Source organism: Dermacentor albipictus, chromosome 4 (assembly GCF_038994185.2).
Source record: "Dermacentor albipictus isolate Rhodes 1998 colony chromosome 4, USDA_Dalb.pri_finalv2, whole genome shotgun sequence".
Lineage (NCBI taxonomy): Eukaryota > Metazoa > Arthropoda > Arachnida > Ixodida > Ixodidae > Dermacentor > Dermacentor albipictus.
In genome coordinates this window covers 99,397,585-99,410,509 of record NC_091824.1, presented here as the reverse complement: position 1 = coordinate 99,410,509, position 12,925 = coordinate 99,397,585, and the positions used below count along the sequence as shown (strand labels likewise).

Below are 12,925 nucleotides of genomic sequence, written 5' to 3'. Positions count from 1 at the left end.
GTGTATTCAGATCTAATGCGCAATATTTTTTGTGTTCTGTTCGTATCCACTGCGGCTTCGTGGTCAACAATGGAGCATCATAGTCACTAAACGAACGTGGAAACTAAACCCGGTTGTACGACAATTATATGCTTTGGCTCAGAATACTACTGTGCATTATATAATACTGCATTATACTGAATATTGTCCACTACACTGTGCATTGTTCTAAATATAGAGTGAAAGACATGTGTCGAAGAACAGTCTGATCTGAAGTGAAGGCGCTAAAACAACGATGGACGAAGAAGGAACACATACAAACACGCAGGGCGCTCTGGTTGTGTGTTCCTTCTTCGTCCACTGTCGTTTTAGCGCATTCACTTCAGATCATGCTTAACACGCCATACTATCGATCCTAACGAAGAAGAGTCGTAACAAAAAAAAAAGAATTGGAGGGAATTGTGCGAGCCGGGTTGCCAGAACTACTGCCGAACCCTGCAAGAATAAAAGAAAGAAAAGGAAATAACAAAAATGCACTTGAAAGTAGCGACTTGAACTAATGTCATTCTCATTTATCATGTTTACCTGATGCCATTTTTGTGTTCATTTATGCACGCTGACCAGTTCTACAAGCAACCATGCAGGCTGAGGTTGGCTTGAACTGGAAATATGGTGGCAAATATGGCTCGAGCCAAGCTCAGTCTTAAAATCCTGCCAGCAGGCAAATGAAATAACTCGAATAAGGAAAAGGAAGGCGGTGCAAAGAAACATCAGCTCAAAGAAAGAAAAAGAAAGTTGATGGGCCCCGCAGCCGCCTTCATTAGGCATTCCAATCTGGCAGATAGCTTCATTCCCGATTGTCTCTGCATCGTCATGGACCATGGAGCTAGCTATTTTAGCGAGATAAATCTTGTTTATGGTGACTTTCTACATCTAGATGATTTGAGCATAGATTTCGTGGTTGTTGATTTTGCCGCCTTTTGTATCGTTAAGTTATTTCTTGTTGCTAGGATGAATGTCGAAATGGCAGGTCTTGTATTTGATAAGCTCTGTTTGAATTTTCATGTTAACATATACGCTCCTAAAGGATGACTATATAAAATGAGCAAATCACTTCTTGCTTTGGTTGTGCATTCAGCTCATCATCATCATCATCAGATTGGTTACGCCCACTGCAGGGCAAAGGCCTCTCCCATACTTCTCCAACAACCCCGGTCATGTACTAATTGTGGCCATGCCACCCCTGCAAACTTCTTAATCTCATCCGCCCACCTAACTTTCTGCCGCCCCCTGCTACGCTTCCCTTCCCTTGGGATCCACTCCGTAACCCTTAATGATCATCGTTTATCTTGCCTCGTCATTACAGGTCCTGCCCATGCCCATTTCTTTTTCTTGATTTCAACTAAGATGTCATTAACCCGCGTTTGTTCCCTCACCCGATCTGCTCTTTTCTTATCCCTTAACGTTACACCTATCATTCTTCTTTCCATAGCTCGTTGCGTCGTCCTCAGTTTGAGTAGAACCCTTTTCGTAAGCCTCCAGGTTTCTGCCCCGTAGGTGAGTACTGGTAAGACACAGCTATTACATTTAGCTCAGCGGTAAGCTTAACACCAAAACTAAGCTTGTCTATATTTTGAGTTTTACTCAAGCAGTTATGTGCGAGTGTAGCTTGAGTCTGGAATGCGTGAAACTAATGCAAATAAAGTGCTACATAAATTTAGGAGCGCAGTGGACATGCCACAACAAAACTTAGGTATAATATCCTTAATTTATCTTTTTTATAGCATTATTCCTTCAATTTAGTTCCCCTTCTCCTTCGTTTTGGTCAATTATTTATCTTGCCCTTTTTCTTGGCAATGCGCGTGGAAGGCAATGAAGCAACTCTCTCTCGCAGACGCCGGCGAAGTACTTACGCGTTATGAGCAACAACACTCATAATTTTACAAATTCAGTGTAATCCAGCAGAAAGGTACGCAGACAATAGAGAGGAACAAATCATGGGCATAGGAACACGACTGGACAACCTGTCTGTTTGCTGCTTTTTATGCTTCTATCTTTCGCTTGATTTTGGTGTTTAAGGCATTCGAGTTCTGACTGATCAAACTACATTACTTGTGAACTACCTTTGCGCTGCAAGAAATCAGAAAAGTACAATTTACTGATACCTTAATAAAGGGAAAAATGCGACATCAACCAAATCGTAGCTGTTGATACAAAGGAAACCCATGCGGGTTCCTCGAAAGAAAAGCTACGCATTTAACGAAAAATTCGCCCTGGTCCGGGACAAATACTTGCTTATACCTTATACCGCGATGCAACGTTATATTCAGCTAACATTTTCCGCACGGCTGACCTCAAACGTGCATGTTGCGCTCAATGCCAATATATATATGTATATATATATATATATATATATATAGTACAGTTCGTCTTGTCCTGCAAGTGCTTCTCTTCTTAAAGAATCAGGAATCTACACAGCACGAGAAGAAAATGGTTGCCCCATGAACCTGCAAAACAGTTTTTTTTTGTCCTGGAAGGATCGCGCATAGTGCTCGAGAAAGTGTGGCGCATTTTACTCACACTTCTCTGAGAGGTCAAAGTGATGGACTTATAGAAATACATTTGTGAGACCAAAAGGGCCGCGCAGGTGGAGCAATTACCGGCAAAGTCTTCAAGGCTACCCAAACTTGTGTGATCATCATCATCGCCACCACCACGCTTTCTACCTGCGTTGAAGTGTAGAGTATTGTGTTACTCACCATAAACCATGTGTTTGCTTTTCGTGAAGGTATAATTGTTTAAGTGATTGATTAATTTGATGTCCAAAAGTAACACTTGTACGTAACGAGGCCATAGTGGGGGCTCTGGATTAATTTTGACCATGAGTAATCTTTTCATATTCGCACGCAAAAAAGTACACGTGCATTTCTGCATATCAGTCTTTTGTGGATGCCGACGCCATAGCCGCGATTTCACTTCGAGACCAAGTGCTAAATTGATAGGTGCCATGACAAACTAAAGACCGGGACAATGTGTTCATTTTGCAGTCCCCAGTTTCAATTAAAGTGTGCATGAGGCAGATCCGACCTTACAAGCCGTGACCACAAAAATAACAAAGCAGCCGCCATTTTGATTTATCTATCGCGTAGTGTAACGTGGGGTTGAATAGCAGCAAAAAGCATTTGGTAAGCTTCGAAATCATGTCTGCACGAAAAGGTTCAGCATTGTCGGAGGCATTTACTCTCAGTGTTTGTTCCTCATTTCAGGGGGAGGGGGGCGGGGTGGAGGAGGCGGATTATGGCCATGTATTATAGTACACAAAATCAATTGCATGTATGAAATAGCCCCCTATTAGTCTATAATAACCGTTTATTACTTGTACTCTAGTCGATACCAGAGTATTGCGAAACATTTATCGTTTTAGTGGTGCGTATCGAAACGTATATAAAGTATAAGTATTTTGATTCTAACAGAAACAGTCAGCCACATTGTGTATTCCAATCACATATAATCGAAACAAGCATCTTGTTGTGCCCCGACCATCAACTTTGTTCCCGCATTGACTATCCATGTAGCTCAGAAATGTAGGCGGGGAGTGTCAAGTGAAGTCCTTTTCTTGCAGGCCACCTAAGCGTCTTACCGTATAGCTACCAATGCTAGAGATGGGATCCTGTTCCCCAATTTGTCCCTGTTTTAGCAACTGCTACTTTTCGGCGCACCAGCGTATCATTCTTCTCGCGTTTTTTTTTTCTCCTTTACGCAATCTAGCGCTCCATTCAGAACCTCCTGATATTGACTGAAAAAGCAAACTTCGGTAGGAATGACAGGCATTCAAAACGGTGTATGTATAAGCTAATTTAAAATACCGGTTGCCAGCGGCGCTGTCACACAAGAGAAAAAAAAACAGATAAAAAAAGAGGAGGTAGCCTACAGTTTTATGGAATGGAGATGAAGCGATGTCAATAAAGCCCGTGTAGGCGGGATGTTATTTATTGTGCCAGCGCCATCGGATATTGCCTGCAGGCTGTATATCTGAATAATGTAATTGGCTGAGAGTGCTGCGGAGGTGAGGGCTCTGAAGACTGAAGCGAAACCAGTGAATGGTAGTCGACTCAACTTCAAGTTCGCCATTTTCTCTCTTAGCTTCATTTCGACGGCTAATTTGAATGACGATACGGTTTGGCAAGGAGACAACGCTTTTATTTAAACCCGCGTATTTTAAAACAAAGGGAGATATGGATACGATATAGATTGAATTGACTATTGACTGGATGATTGGATTGAGATATGGATTGAGATATGGATTGACTTGATCGCGCAGATCTGTCTGTATTATATGCCCTAAAGGCGTGCTCTGTTGACTAGATCGCGCAGATCTGTGGGTATTTGGGCAGGTGGCTCTTCAAAAATAAAACCAGTTGTTAGAAAGCGCTCGTCCTTGCGTTCATTCTATTCTTCGTCCCTGTTTTTTTTGCTCACAAAAAGTTTTAAGATATAATATCCATGCTTTTTGGCACAGTAGGCACTGCCATAAGACGTATTGCTAACCATGCAGGAAGAACAGGTGAACGAAAAGTACAGTGTAGTGAACGCCGATAGCAATGGCTTTTTGTTATTCAACTGGAATAGATGGAGTCTTTAAACAATAAACGAGCATGCTTAACCGGTTGTAGATCAAAGTAAAGGACGTTCGCAATCATTTCGCAATCGAGCAAAAAAAGAAAAACGAATGCACAGGGCTTTATGAGTGTTACTGAATAAAGGCTTCAGGATATGCTAGCCGAAATTCCCGGCACACATTTTCACTGTTATTGGAGCCAGAAAGCGAAAAAGTGCTATGAAAAGTAACTTTTCAGAGGCCTAGTGGGTATTCTCAGTATGCACTCCATAAATAAATGACACAAAGCGGAATACAGCATATGCAGATTTTCACTATAGGGAAGTGTTGTAAAGGAACATGTTTAAAGTGAGCCTAGAACCTAGCCTTACACATGTTACGCTATGAATTCACATGTGGCTCGCTCAAGCCAGTTGCAGGTAAATTTCTATAAAACACGGTTCGTCTTCCCTAATCCTAGTACATGCGGTTATTATTGGTCATTGAAAACAAAACTCCTAATGGAAGATTAAATGGAATAATAAATAAACAAGCGATGCCAAAAAATACTTTTGCGCAGGAATATGAAACAGCTGCACTAGAAATTTCATTTCAAGCAGGATGACGAAAGCTTCTTGAAGGATCACCTATCAAGAATGAAAGGGAAAACCTGCGCTAGATGACGCTATGATGAGAAATTTCTTATCAAAGCAGCTGCTCCCGCAAACCACGTGACACCTTTTCCTCGATGACAGCTGAACCTCGTCTTTTGACTACTTGCTATTTGCTTCTTTTCGTCCACGCAGCAATACAGCGCACCCTGGAACCTGGGGCGCGATCGGAGATATTTTGTTCGCTGCGCGTTCTGTTCAGTTGCTCCAACGTCACAAAGTTGCAGTATGCAAAATTTGTGACAACGGGGCGGAGAGAGCAGCCAATCAGGAAGCGGTGACCTCCCCGGAAGTTTACTTCCGTCGTTTGTCGTCTGCTTGCAAGCAGTATACTACAAAACCAAATGTTTCTCGTCTTCCAAATGAATTAAATCTTTATCTAAAAAAATCTATTTTTCTTCTCAAGCCCAAACACGTTTTCAAATAGTAGTACGTGTGACTACTGCAATTTATAACTACAAGGTTCTTTGCGTCGTCCCTAGGTGGTGTCGCGCACAGCGAGAAGGAAAAAGAAAAAAAAACGACGGGAAGAGTGGCGCACTTTTCAAGAGGCAACGACAACATCCCAGTGGCTCGCTGGCACCGATGATGTTGTCGATTTCTCTGTGCAACCAACGAATTATTTGTTTCGAGAAAGAAAAACGACGCCGGAATTCACTTTCTGTCATTTCTTCAAACGCGTTTCGCAAACGTGCCATTCTGCAGCCGCAAAGGCCGCCTGTTGGATCCAATCCAATCCACCAGACGCGCCATGCGAAGCCGTATGATCGCTCCAAACTTCTCAACTCCCGTCGCGTTCGGACGAAATGCTCGGTGGGCGGATGATTGACAGGAGCGTGTCGTCATTTTGACGTCACCAAAAACGGGGCGGCGCCCCGCGGCTGGCGACGTCGGCGCGGAGTAGGCCAATCGTGCGCGCCGGTAACCGAACGAACGCGCCGAACAACCATCTCCGATCGCACCCCAGGTCACACAAACAGCAGCCCGACACAACAGCTATGTGGAAGCCTCATTGGAAAGCGCTGAGCGGAAATTCCTCCAAAGACCTGCTGAATCCCCCCCTACATCACCTCTTCTCCCCCTGTCCTGTTGAGTTCAGGCAATTATTTATTTCTTATTGAAGATACTTCTTTGCGCAGCGGCATTAGAATTTCGTGTAGTGAGGAAAGGTTACCTAAGTTTCTTCGTCATTCGTTTTCTAAATTCTTCATTAAAAAAGAAAACAGGTTACCACACGTTAAAATAAATCTTTGTATTCATGACAGTGGGTCAACGTTTGTCAGTGCCTCTTGTGTCAGTGCCAACTTGTCAGTGCCAGCTGGTGTCAGAGAAAATGCAGTATTAACAGCGAATTGCAATATTAGATGTGCGTGCGTGCGTGCGTGTGTGTGTGTGTGCGTGTGTGTGTGCGTGCGTGCGTGTGTGTGCGTGTGTGCGTGTGTGCGTGTGTGTGTGTGCGTGCGTGTGCGTGTGTGTTTGTGTGTGTGGGTGTGCGCGCGCGCGCGCGCCTGCGCACAATATGTCAGCACAAGGGCAGCTTTTCTTCAAGACAACCGTCACTCATTCAAGAATAACATAACTGTGTGTGATGACATGATGAACGAAATCATACATAGAATTATTTGTCGCTTTGCACTATATATATAATACTAACCGCGAGAAAGCAGGGCAAGGGGAGAATAGCTTGCCAATCCAGTATTCTGCAGCGCAGCAGTTGAAATAGAAACTGCAACGAATGGGTCCAATTACGGCTAGAGACTGGGAAATTTTTAGAGGCAGATCCAAACCGTTAGGGTCACTCTGGTTTTACGGCGACAAAAGTTGAATAATTCAAAATGAGTTGGACTTATCCATTTATTTCGTGACGCTGACATGCCCGTTCTCACCATCGACGTGTTGTAGTCATTGTCAGGTCTCCTTGTCATTCCTAATTTAAGCATCAACATAAGGCAGAGAAAATAAAGACCTGGTCCCAAACTGCCACCACTGGGCTCGAGCCCAGGTCACTGAAGCAGCGCGCAGTTGCTGCTAGCTTTTGGGTTCCACAGAGACTCTCAGGGAAGTGGTGTCTGTGGACGCATGTCCGAGGTCAGAACAAGCAATACTGTACCGGCGGAGGATGACAGCATTTGTGCATCGCATGCAAATTGTTCTTGGCAAGATGAAAGTATGTTCGAGCGCAAGTCATCGTAGTCATATTTGTGGAGACTGCGTCAACGGTACAGAAAAGGCACAGATGACGACTATGATCAGCCTCGAACATGGCACATACTCAAAACAGAGGACGCGCCCAAAGTCCAATGGTGAATGAAATCAATAAAGGAAGCTTTGATGGTGTCATTACGACAGCGACATTGCAATGAGCGCCCCCACATAGTTTGTGGCCTAATGGCTCCCAAGATTCTCAGCAGCCAAGTAAATTTACGCGAAGGAAAAACAAACACTTTTGCTCAAGTCTCCCGGGGGGGGGGGGGGGGGGGGGGCTTCATTTCACACATGAGATCATTTGTAGTCGACGTTTCAGCCTCAGAGTTGCTTAATCCCGAGCTGGGGCATTAAGAACAACTCATCGAACCTGCGAAGCCTGAAGCGTTTACCATAGTGACGGTGTCATCAAGTGTGACTTAAAAATTGAGTTAAAAAAAGCCTGAGTTTCAATAATGTTGTAGGGAAACTTCAAATTCGGGTAATCTCAAATACCACATGGCCGACAGGTCAAGCAGGTGGGTGCTTGGACGTTTTACTACGGCATAATAAAAACAGAAAACGTTTTACATGAGTTCTGCAAACTTATTCCTCTTGCCACAAGGTAACCTGACTGTAAACACTCAGAAGAAGCGAGAGAAAGAAACATTATGCATCATGATTGTCTGAATTTATTACATTCAAACTGCGGAATCCTCAGCTGCCCTTAAAGAAGAGTAAGCCCCTTGCCGAACAGCTTTCAGCATACAGTTCCATAAAGCTGTACCATTAATTCCTTTAAACAAATCCAACCTACTTAGACAAGGAGAGTATCAGAGTGCTGAAGTCTGTCAATGTATCTAAAATTACACAACTATACCGTATAGGAAGGAAGTGGCGTAAATCAAATGAAAATTAAGTCACTACATACCAAAACAAAACTTTTCTTTTCCTAATATCACATAATTTACCACGATCATTTCAGTATATTATTAAATATGTTATTTTTGTGTATTCTTACCTAGACTTATTACATTATTCAACCACCTAACCAATCCCCCTCTACTAAGCAACAGCCCCATGCCAGCTGACTTCTTGCCCATTAAAGCGCAGTGGGTGGGCGTCATTATTTAAAGAAAAAGCAAGCAAGTAAACATAAGATGTGTTCTTCACAGTACGAGAATGCTGTAGTGGCAGCGAGATTAAAGTCGACGAAATCACTGGATTGGATTGGTTTTCCTTTTTCGATGGCGCAAACCCGTTGCGGGGGATTGGCCAAGATTTGGATGGTATTATTGAGATGTTGGTAGTACAAAAACTGGTAAAAGGGCCGTGTGGACATGGATAAAAATAATATTTGAGTAGCTGAAGGTCTCCTGCCTTTTCTTTTTGTGCTCGAGTGACCGCAATACGCAGCAGGCATCGTGGTTTATAGTTCGCTAACACGGTTCTTTTCGCAACAACCGCATCTTTTCCGCATCGGCGTTTCGGTCTGCGAAGAGAAGAAAAGCAACATAGAAAGCGGTTGTATAGGAAATTGTTTGATGGAACGAAATGGCTCTATTTCTATTTATAGTATTTTACGCATGCGGCGCACTTTCCGTGCTCGCGTGGCGGCACTGTTTAACTCACAATGTAAAATGAGCAATTTGGAACTGATACTGCAATCGCAAACATTTGCGGGGGCGACGTTACCTCCACCGCTTTTCAATATCTTGCTGTATTGAAGGAGGTATGAACGCGCCCTGCCTACCGGTATCTACACGCCAGATCATTTGATTGTGTTAGCATTAGGACTGTCAAAGGGGTATGTATATATAGATATATAATGTATGATGCGAGGTCGGAAATCGTCATCACCGCGAAGCATAGAAGGAATAAATGCGAACAAAGAAATAGTTATTACACGAACTCAACAAATTCGATTAGAGCACGTAAATAATAATTCAAATGAACGCTTGTAAAACTTCTTCAGGCTCACTAAGACCGTCACAGTCCACTGGCCTTTCAACCTTATGCGCGAGCTTTACGCTCACACGCTTGCTTTCATTGCTCGTAGCAATATATATATGCCTGTGTATGTGTGTGTGTGTGTGTGTGTGTGTGTGTGTGTGTGTGTGTGTGTGTGTGTGTGTGTGCGTGTGTGTGTGTGTGTGTGTGTGTGTGTGCGTGCGTGTGTGTGTGTGTGTGTGTGTGTGTGTGTGTGTGTGTGTGTGTGTGTGTGTGTGTGTGTGTGTGTGTGTGCGTGCGTGCGTGCGTGCGCGTAATCTCTCGAGCCGCAATTCGCAATGTGGTCAACGTGGTTTAAATCATGGACCTCAAAGATGTCCGAAGTGTTTTATTTGTTTTATAGCCAATATTTATCAGCGCTTTCTCAAACGCGTTTATATATATTACCGAAGTTTATCCCTGATTAGGTGTCTTCTTGCTTTTAAACCTTTCATTTGCTTTTTCCTTTCACTCAAGGACTAGCACCTATTTAGGACAACTACCTGTCTTATGATTGTTCTGATGGCGTTCTAATAGTTCATTAGGAAGTTTTCGAAAAAGGTGCAACCAAAGTAATATGACAGTACGCGTTAGACGCATAAAAAAATGCAAGGATAGCACAAAAGAACGAAAAATAACTACGAAGGAGTTTGCTACTGGGTAATAAAAAACATTGGGATAGATATTTCTATAAATCCTTATACCCCTTCTCCCACTTTAGGCCTCCCGGCTACGGTAATTGAAGGGGAGCTAGAATTATTCAATGTAGAACCATCTAAGCCAACCGCCCATGGGCCCGCATCTGTTGGTATAGGTTCGCTGTACATTTCAATGTCCGAATTCACAGCTGTGAAGGCGCTAGATTCATTTCGTCCATCCTGTCTATTTTGTGGGTTCATAGATGTGCGCGTCTTTAATTTTGCACTGCGAATATGACTGCGAAGTCCGAAGAAGGTCCATGGCTGTGAAATGATTCCTTGGCCTGTGATGCGGTACCAATCCATCACCTTTCTCTCTGTGTAATCTTCTGCACACTTCATGTTTTTTTTTATTTCTCGCAAAGAAGCTTAGCCTGATTTTGTCTACAATCAATGTTCCGATAGGGAGCGTTTGCCTATTTGAATGTAGCACGGCCTGGACGGTCTTCAACTTGTCGATATCGAAGAGCCGGTACATAGATAGGGACTATGAATTAAAGAGGGGCAGGAGTAGTCTCAAATTTTGATTACTTAAAGCCCCCGGCAGAGTATGATCGAAAGTAAATTTGAAAGAGCAGAACTATCAGAAAGAAAGCTTAGGAAGGCAGAAGAGATACCAGCGATTCCCCTAGTGTGTGTTTTATTCAAAAAATAAGAACCTATACGCACCTGCAAAGGAAAGCAAAGAAGTCACAAGATTAGCTATGCGAAGGCATGTTGTGCCAACGCCCGTGCGCGAAGAGGTTGAAATGTGAATAGTCCTTTTAGTTCTGCTTCGCCTTAGGCGTATTGCTCAGACAATTTTTAAGCAATAAAGCTTATGTGTATAGATAAAGTACTTCCTGAGCAACCACTCTCAGTCTGTAACCACTAACGACCATAACTCGCGTCACTGTCTAGTAACGTCTGAAGTACTTACCTTAAAAATCAGTTCTCAGAGTCCTCTTTCTGTTTATTTAATTAAGTATCTTAGCAACGATTGGCCGGTGAATCGTTAATAGAACAATTTCAGAGGTGGCATAAGTATTTAATTTCTTTTCTCTCTTTTTTTATTTTTTGATGTCAAACCGTCAAATGGCCCATTGAGTGAAAAGCTGGCGCCTATAGTCTGTAGCTGCCAAACAGCACATCAAGTCTCATTGGCAGCGAGGCCACGTCACAAGCGTCTCTCGACGGAGGATAGCGGGCGAAAGGGATTACCTGCCAGTGCCTTCTCACTAGTGCGTCAGGCATTGCGTGAGGGGAGAGGGCATCTGCGCGACGCCACATCACCCTTCACTCTCGCTTTTGGAAAGCCTGCGCACAGTCCGTAACTCTCACTCTCACACGCTGGGCTTAGCCGACGTCTTCTAGATAGCCAGCCTTCGCAATGTGCTCTATGACGTCATGCTAAGTGAACCTAAATTTCCCTTCTCAAGCTCAGCGTGATGATAGCGCTGACATAAAGGGTGCGATCTTGTACGCGTTCCAAAATAGAACGGAGGCGGTCCGTTCCACCGAGCCGCACACGCTTGGTCAGTTTGAACGGTGTCGAACGCCATGACGTCAATTGTGAAGTTATATCTGCTGTCAATCATTCCGTGTTGTCTGCTATCGGACGAACGCAACGGAACGGACCGCCAATTTCGCGACGGAAAGACCGGACCGCCTCCGTTCGAGTTTGGAACGCGTACAAGATCGCACCCAAAAAGCCCCGCGGCTTACACGGGTGCATCACCATTAAATTCCGTGGCAGTCAAGCAAGGTAGCATGACGTGATAGATTGAAGCACAGATGCCTTGTACTATCTACAGGACGATGGCTGCGCGCGCCTGTCGGCTCTGGGGGCCGCTGCTTCTTCCTCGGTCTCTCGTCGCGCAGAACGCCGGAGGCAAGCGGCGTTGGCACAGCAGGCTGCTGTTGCTAGCTGGCTCGGGCATCCCGTAGTGCTTTGGAACATTACTCGCAGCGCAAAATTCAAAGGGCCGTTCAGCGGCGTTCAATTGGGCGTTATTTTTTCCGCATTCACAACTCGTAAGAAGTGCTTAGGTGTCCTGCGATTTTTTTGGCAGCGGAGGGGCAAGAACACCGGTCTAAAACAAGCGAACGGCAAAATGAAACGACGAATGGTGGGTGGCGAATACAACTAGCTCTACCCCTATTACTGCTTTATTCATCGCTTTATCTGCAGCCGGGGAAGGTGAAAGCGATCCCTGCCCTAACGTGCAGTTATCGCCTTCATTTATCTTCAGCCGTACTCAACTATGCGTGTCTTGCAGAATTATGCGGAATTATGTAATTGGGTGGGCAAAGTGACAGCGGCGGCACCATGTTAAAGCACTGTTTCTTCATTGTTCAGATTCTTGGATGCGTCATCGAGCCTTTTTCACGAGGCTATATGCCATGTGAAGCCATCTTCGCAACTTTCCTGGCTGGTTCATCGTTCTACGTGCAACGTAAGAACACGTTCACCAGTTTATCGCCCGAGTGTTCTATCGCCCCTTTGTGCGATAGTTTTCGCTTGCTCGGGAAATCAACGGCCGGCGTGTTACATGGAACCCTGCTACTTGTCCGCGCACCATCGATATCTGGAGCACCTCGACTTCAGCATTCAGTTGCTTAAAAGCGGCCCTCGAGGCTTCGTTAACCAGTGGGCCAAGCCACAGTGGCGGCGACATGATGCCAAAGCGCCGTTTCTTCTTTGTGCAGGTATGTTATTTCGATAATTTCGGTGCTTGAAATCCGACAATGGATAATTGCTGCAGCTTCTTTGCGAGCAAGACACGGCTGATTTATGTTTGAATGCCTTGTGTTCTATCAGCTGCCCT

At 44.3% G+C, this 12,925-nt stretch overlaps 1 protein-coding gene across 9 annotated transcripts in view; it reads left to right on the top strand.

Annotated features, from left to right (window-relative positions):
• The window catches only part of LOC135904590 (uncharacterized), a 900,492-nt gene that overhangs the window by 847,787 nt on the left and 39,780 nt on the right, over positions 1 to 12,925 (top strand). The window contains exons 1-2 of one of the 9 annotated variants that reach the window (XR_010565156.1): positions 11,848 to 12,226; positions 12,457 to 12,553. The exons of 7 other annotated variants lie outside the window; for them this stretch is intronic. The gene's annotated coding sequence lies outside the window, so the exon portion shown is untranslated. Of the gene's footprint in view, positions 1 to 11,847; positions 12,227 to 12,456; positions 12,807 to 12,925 lie in introns of those variants that run through there. One more of the 9 variants, XR_010565154.2, reaches the window with a different exon arrangement.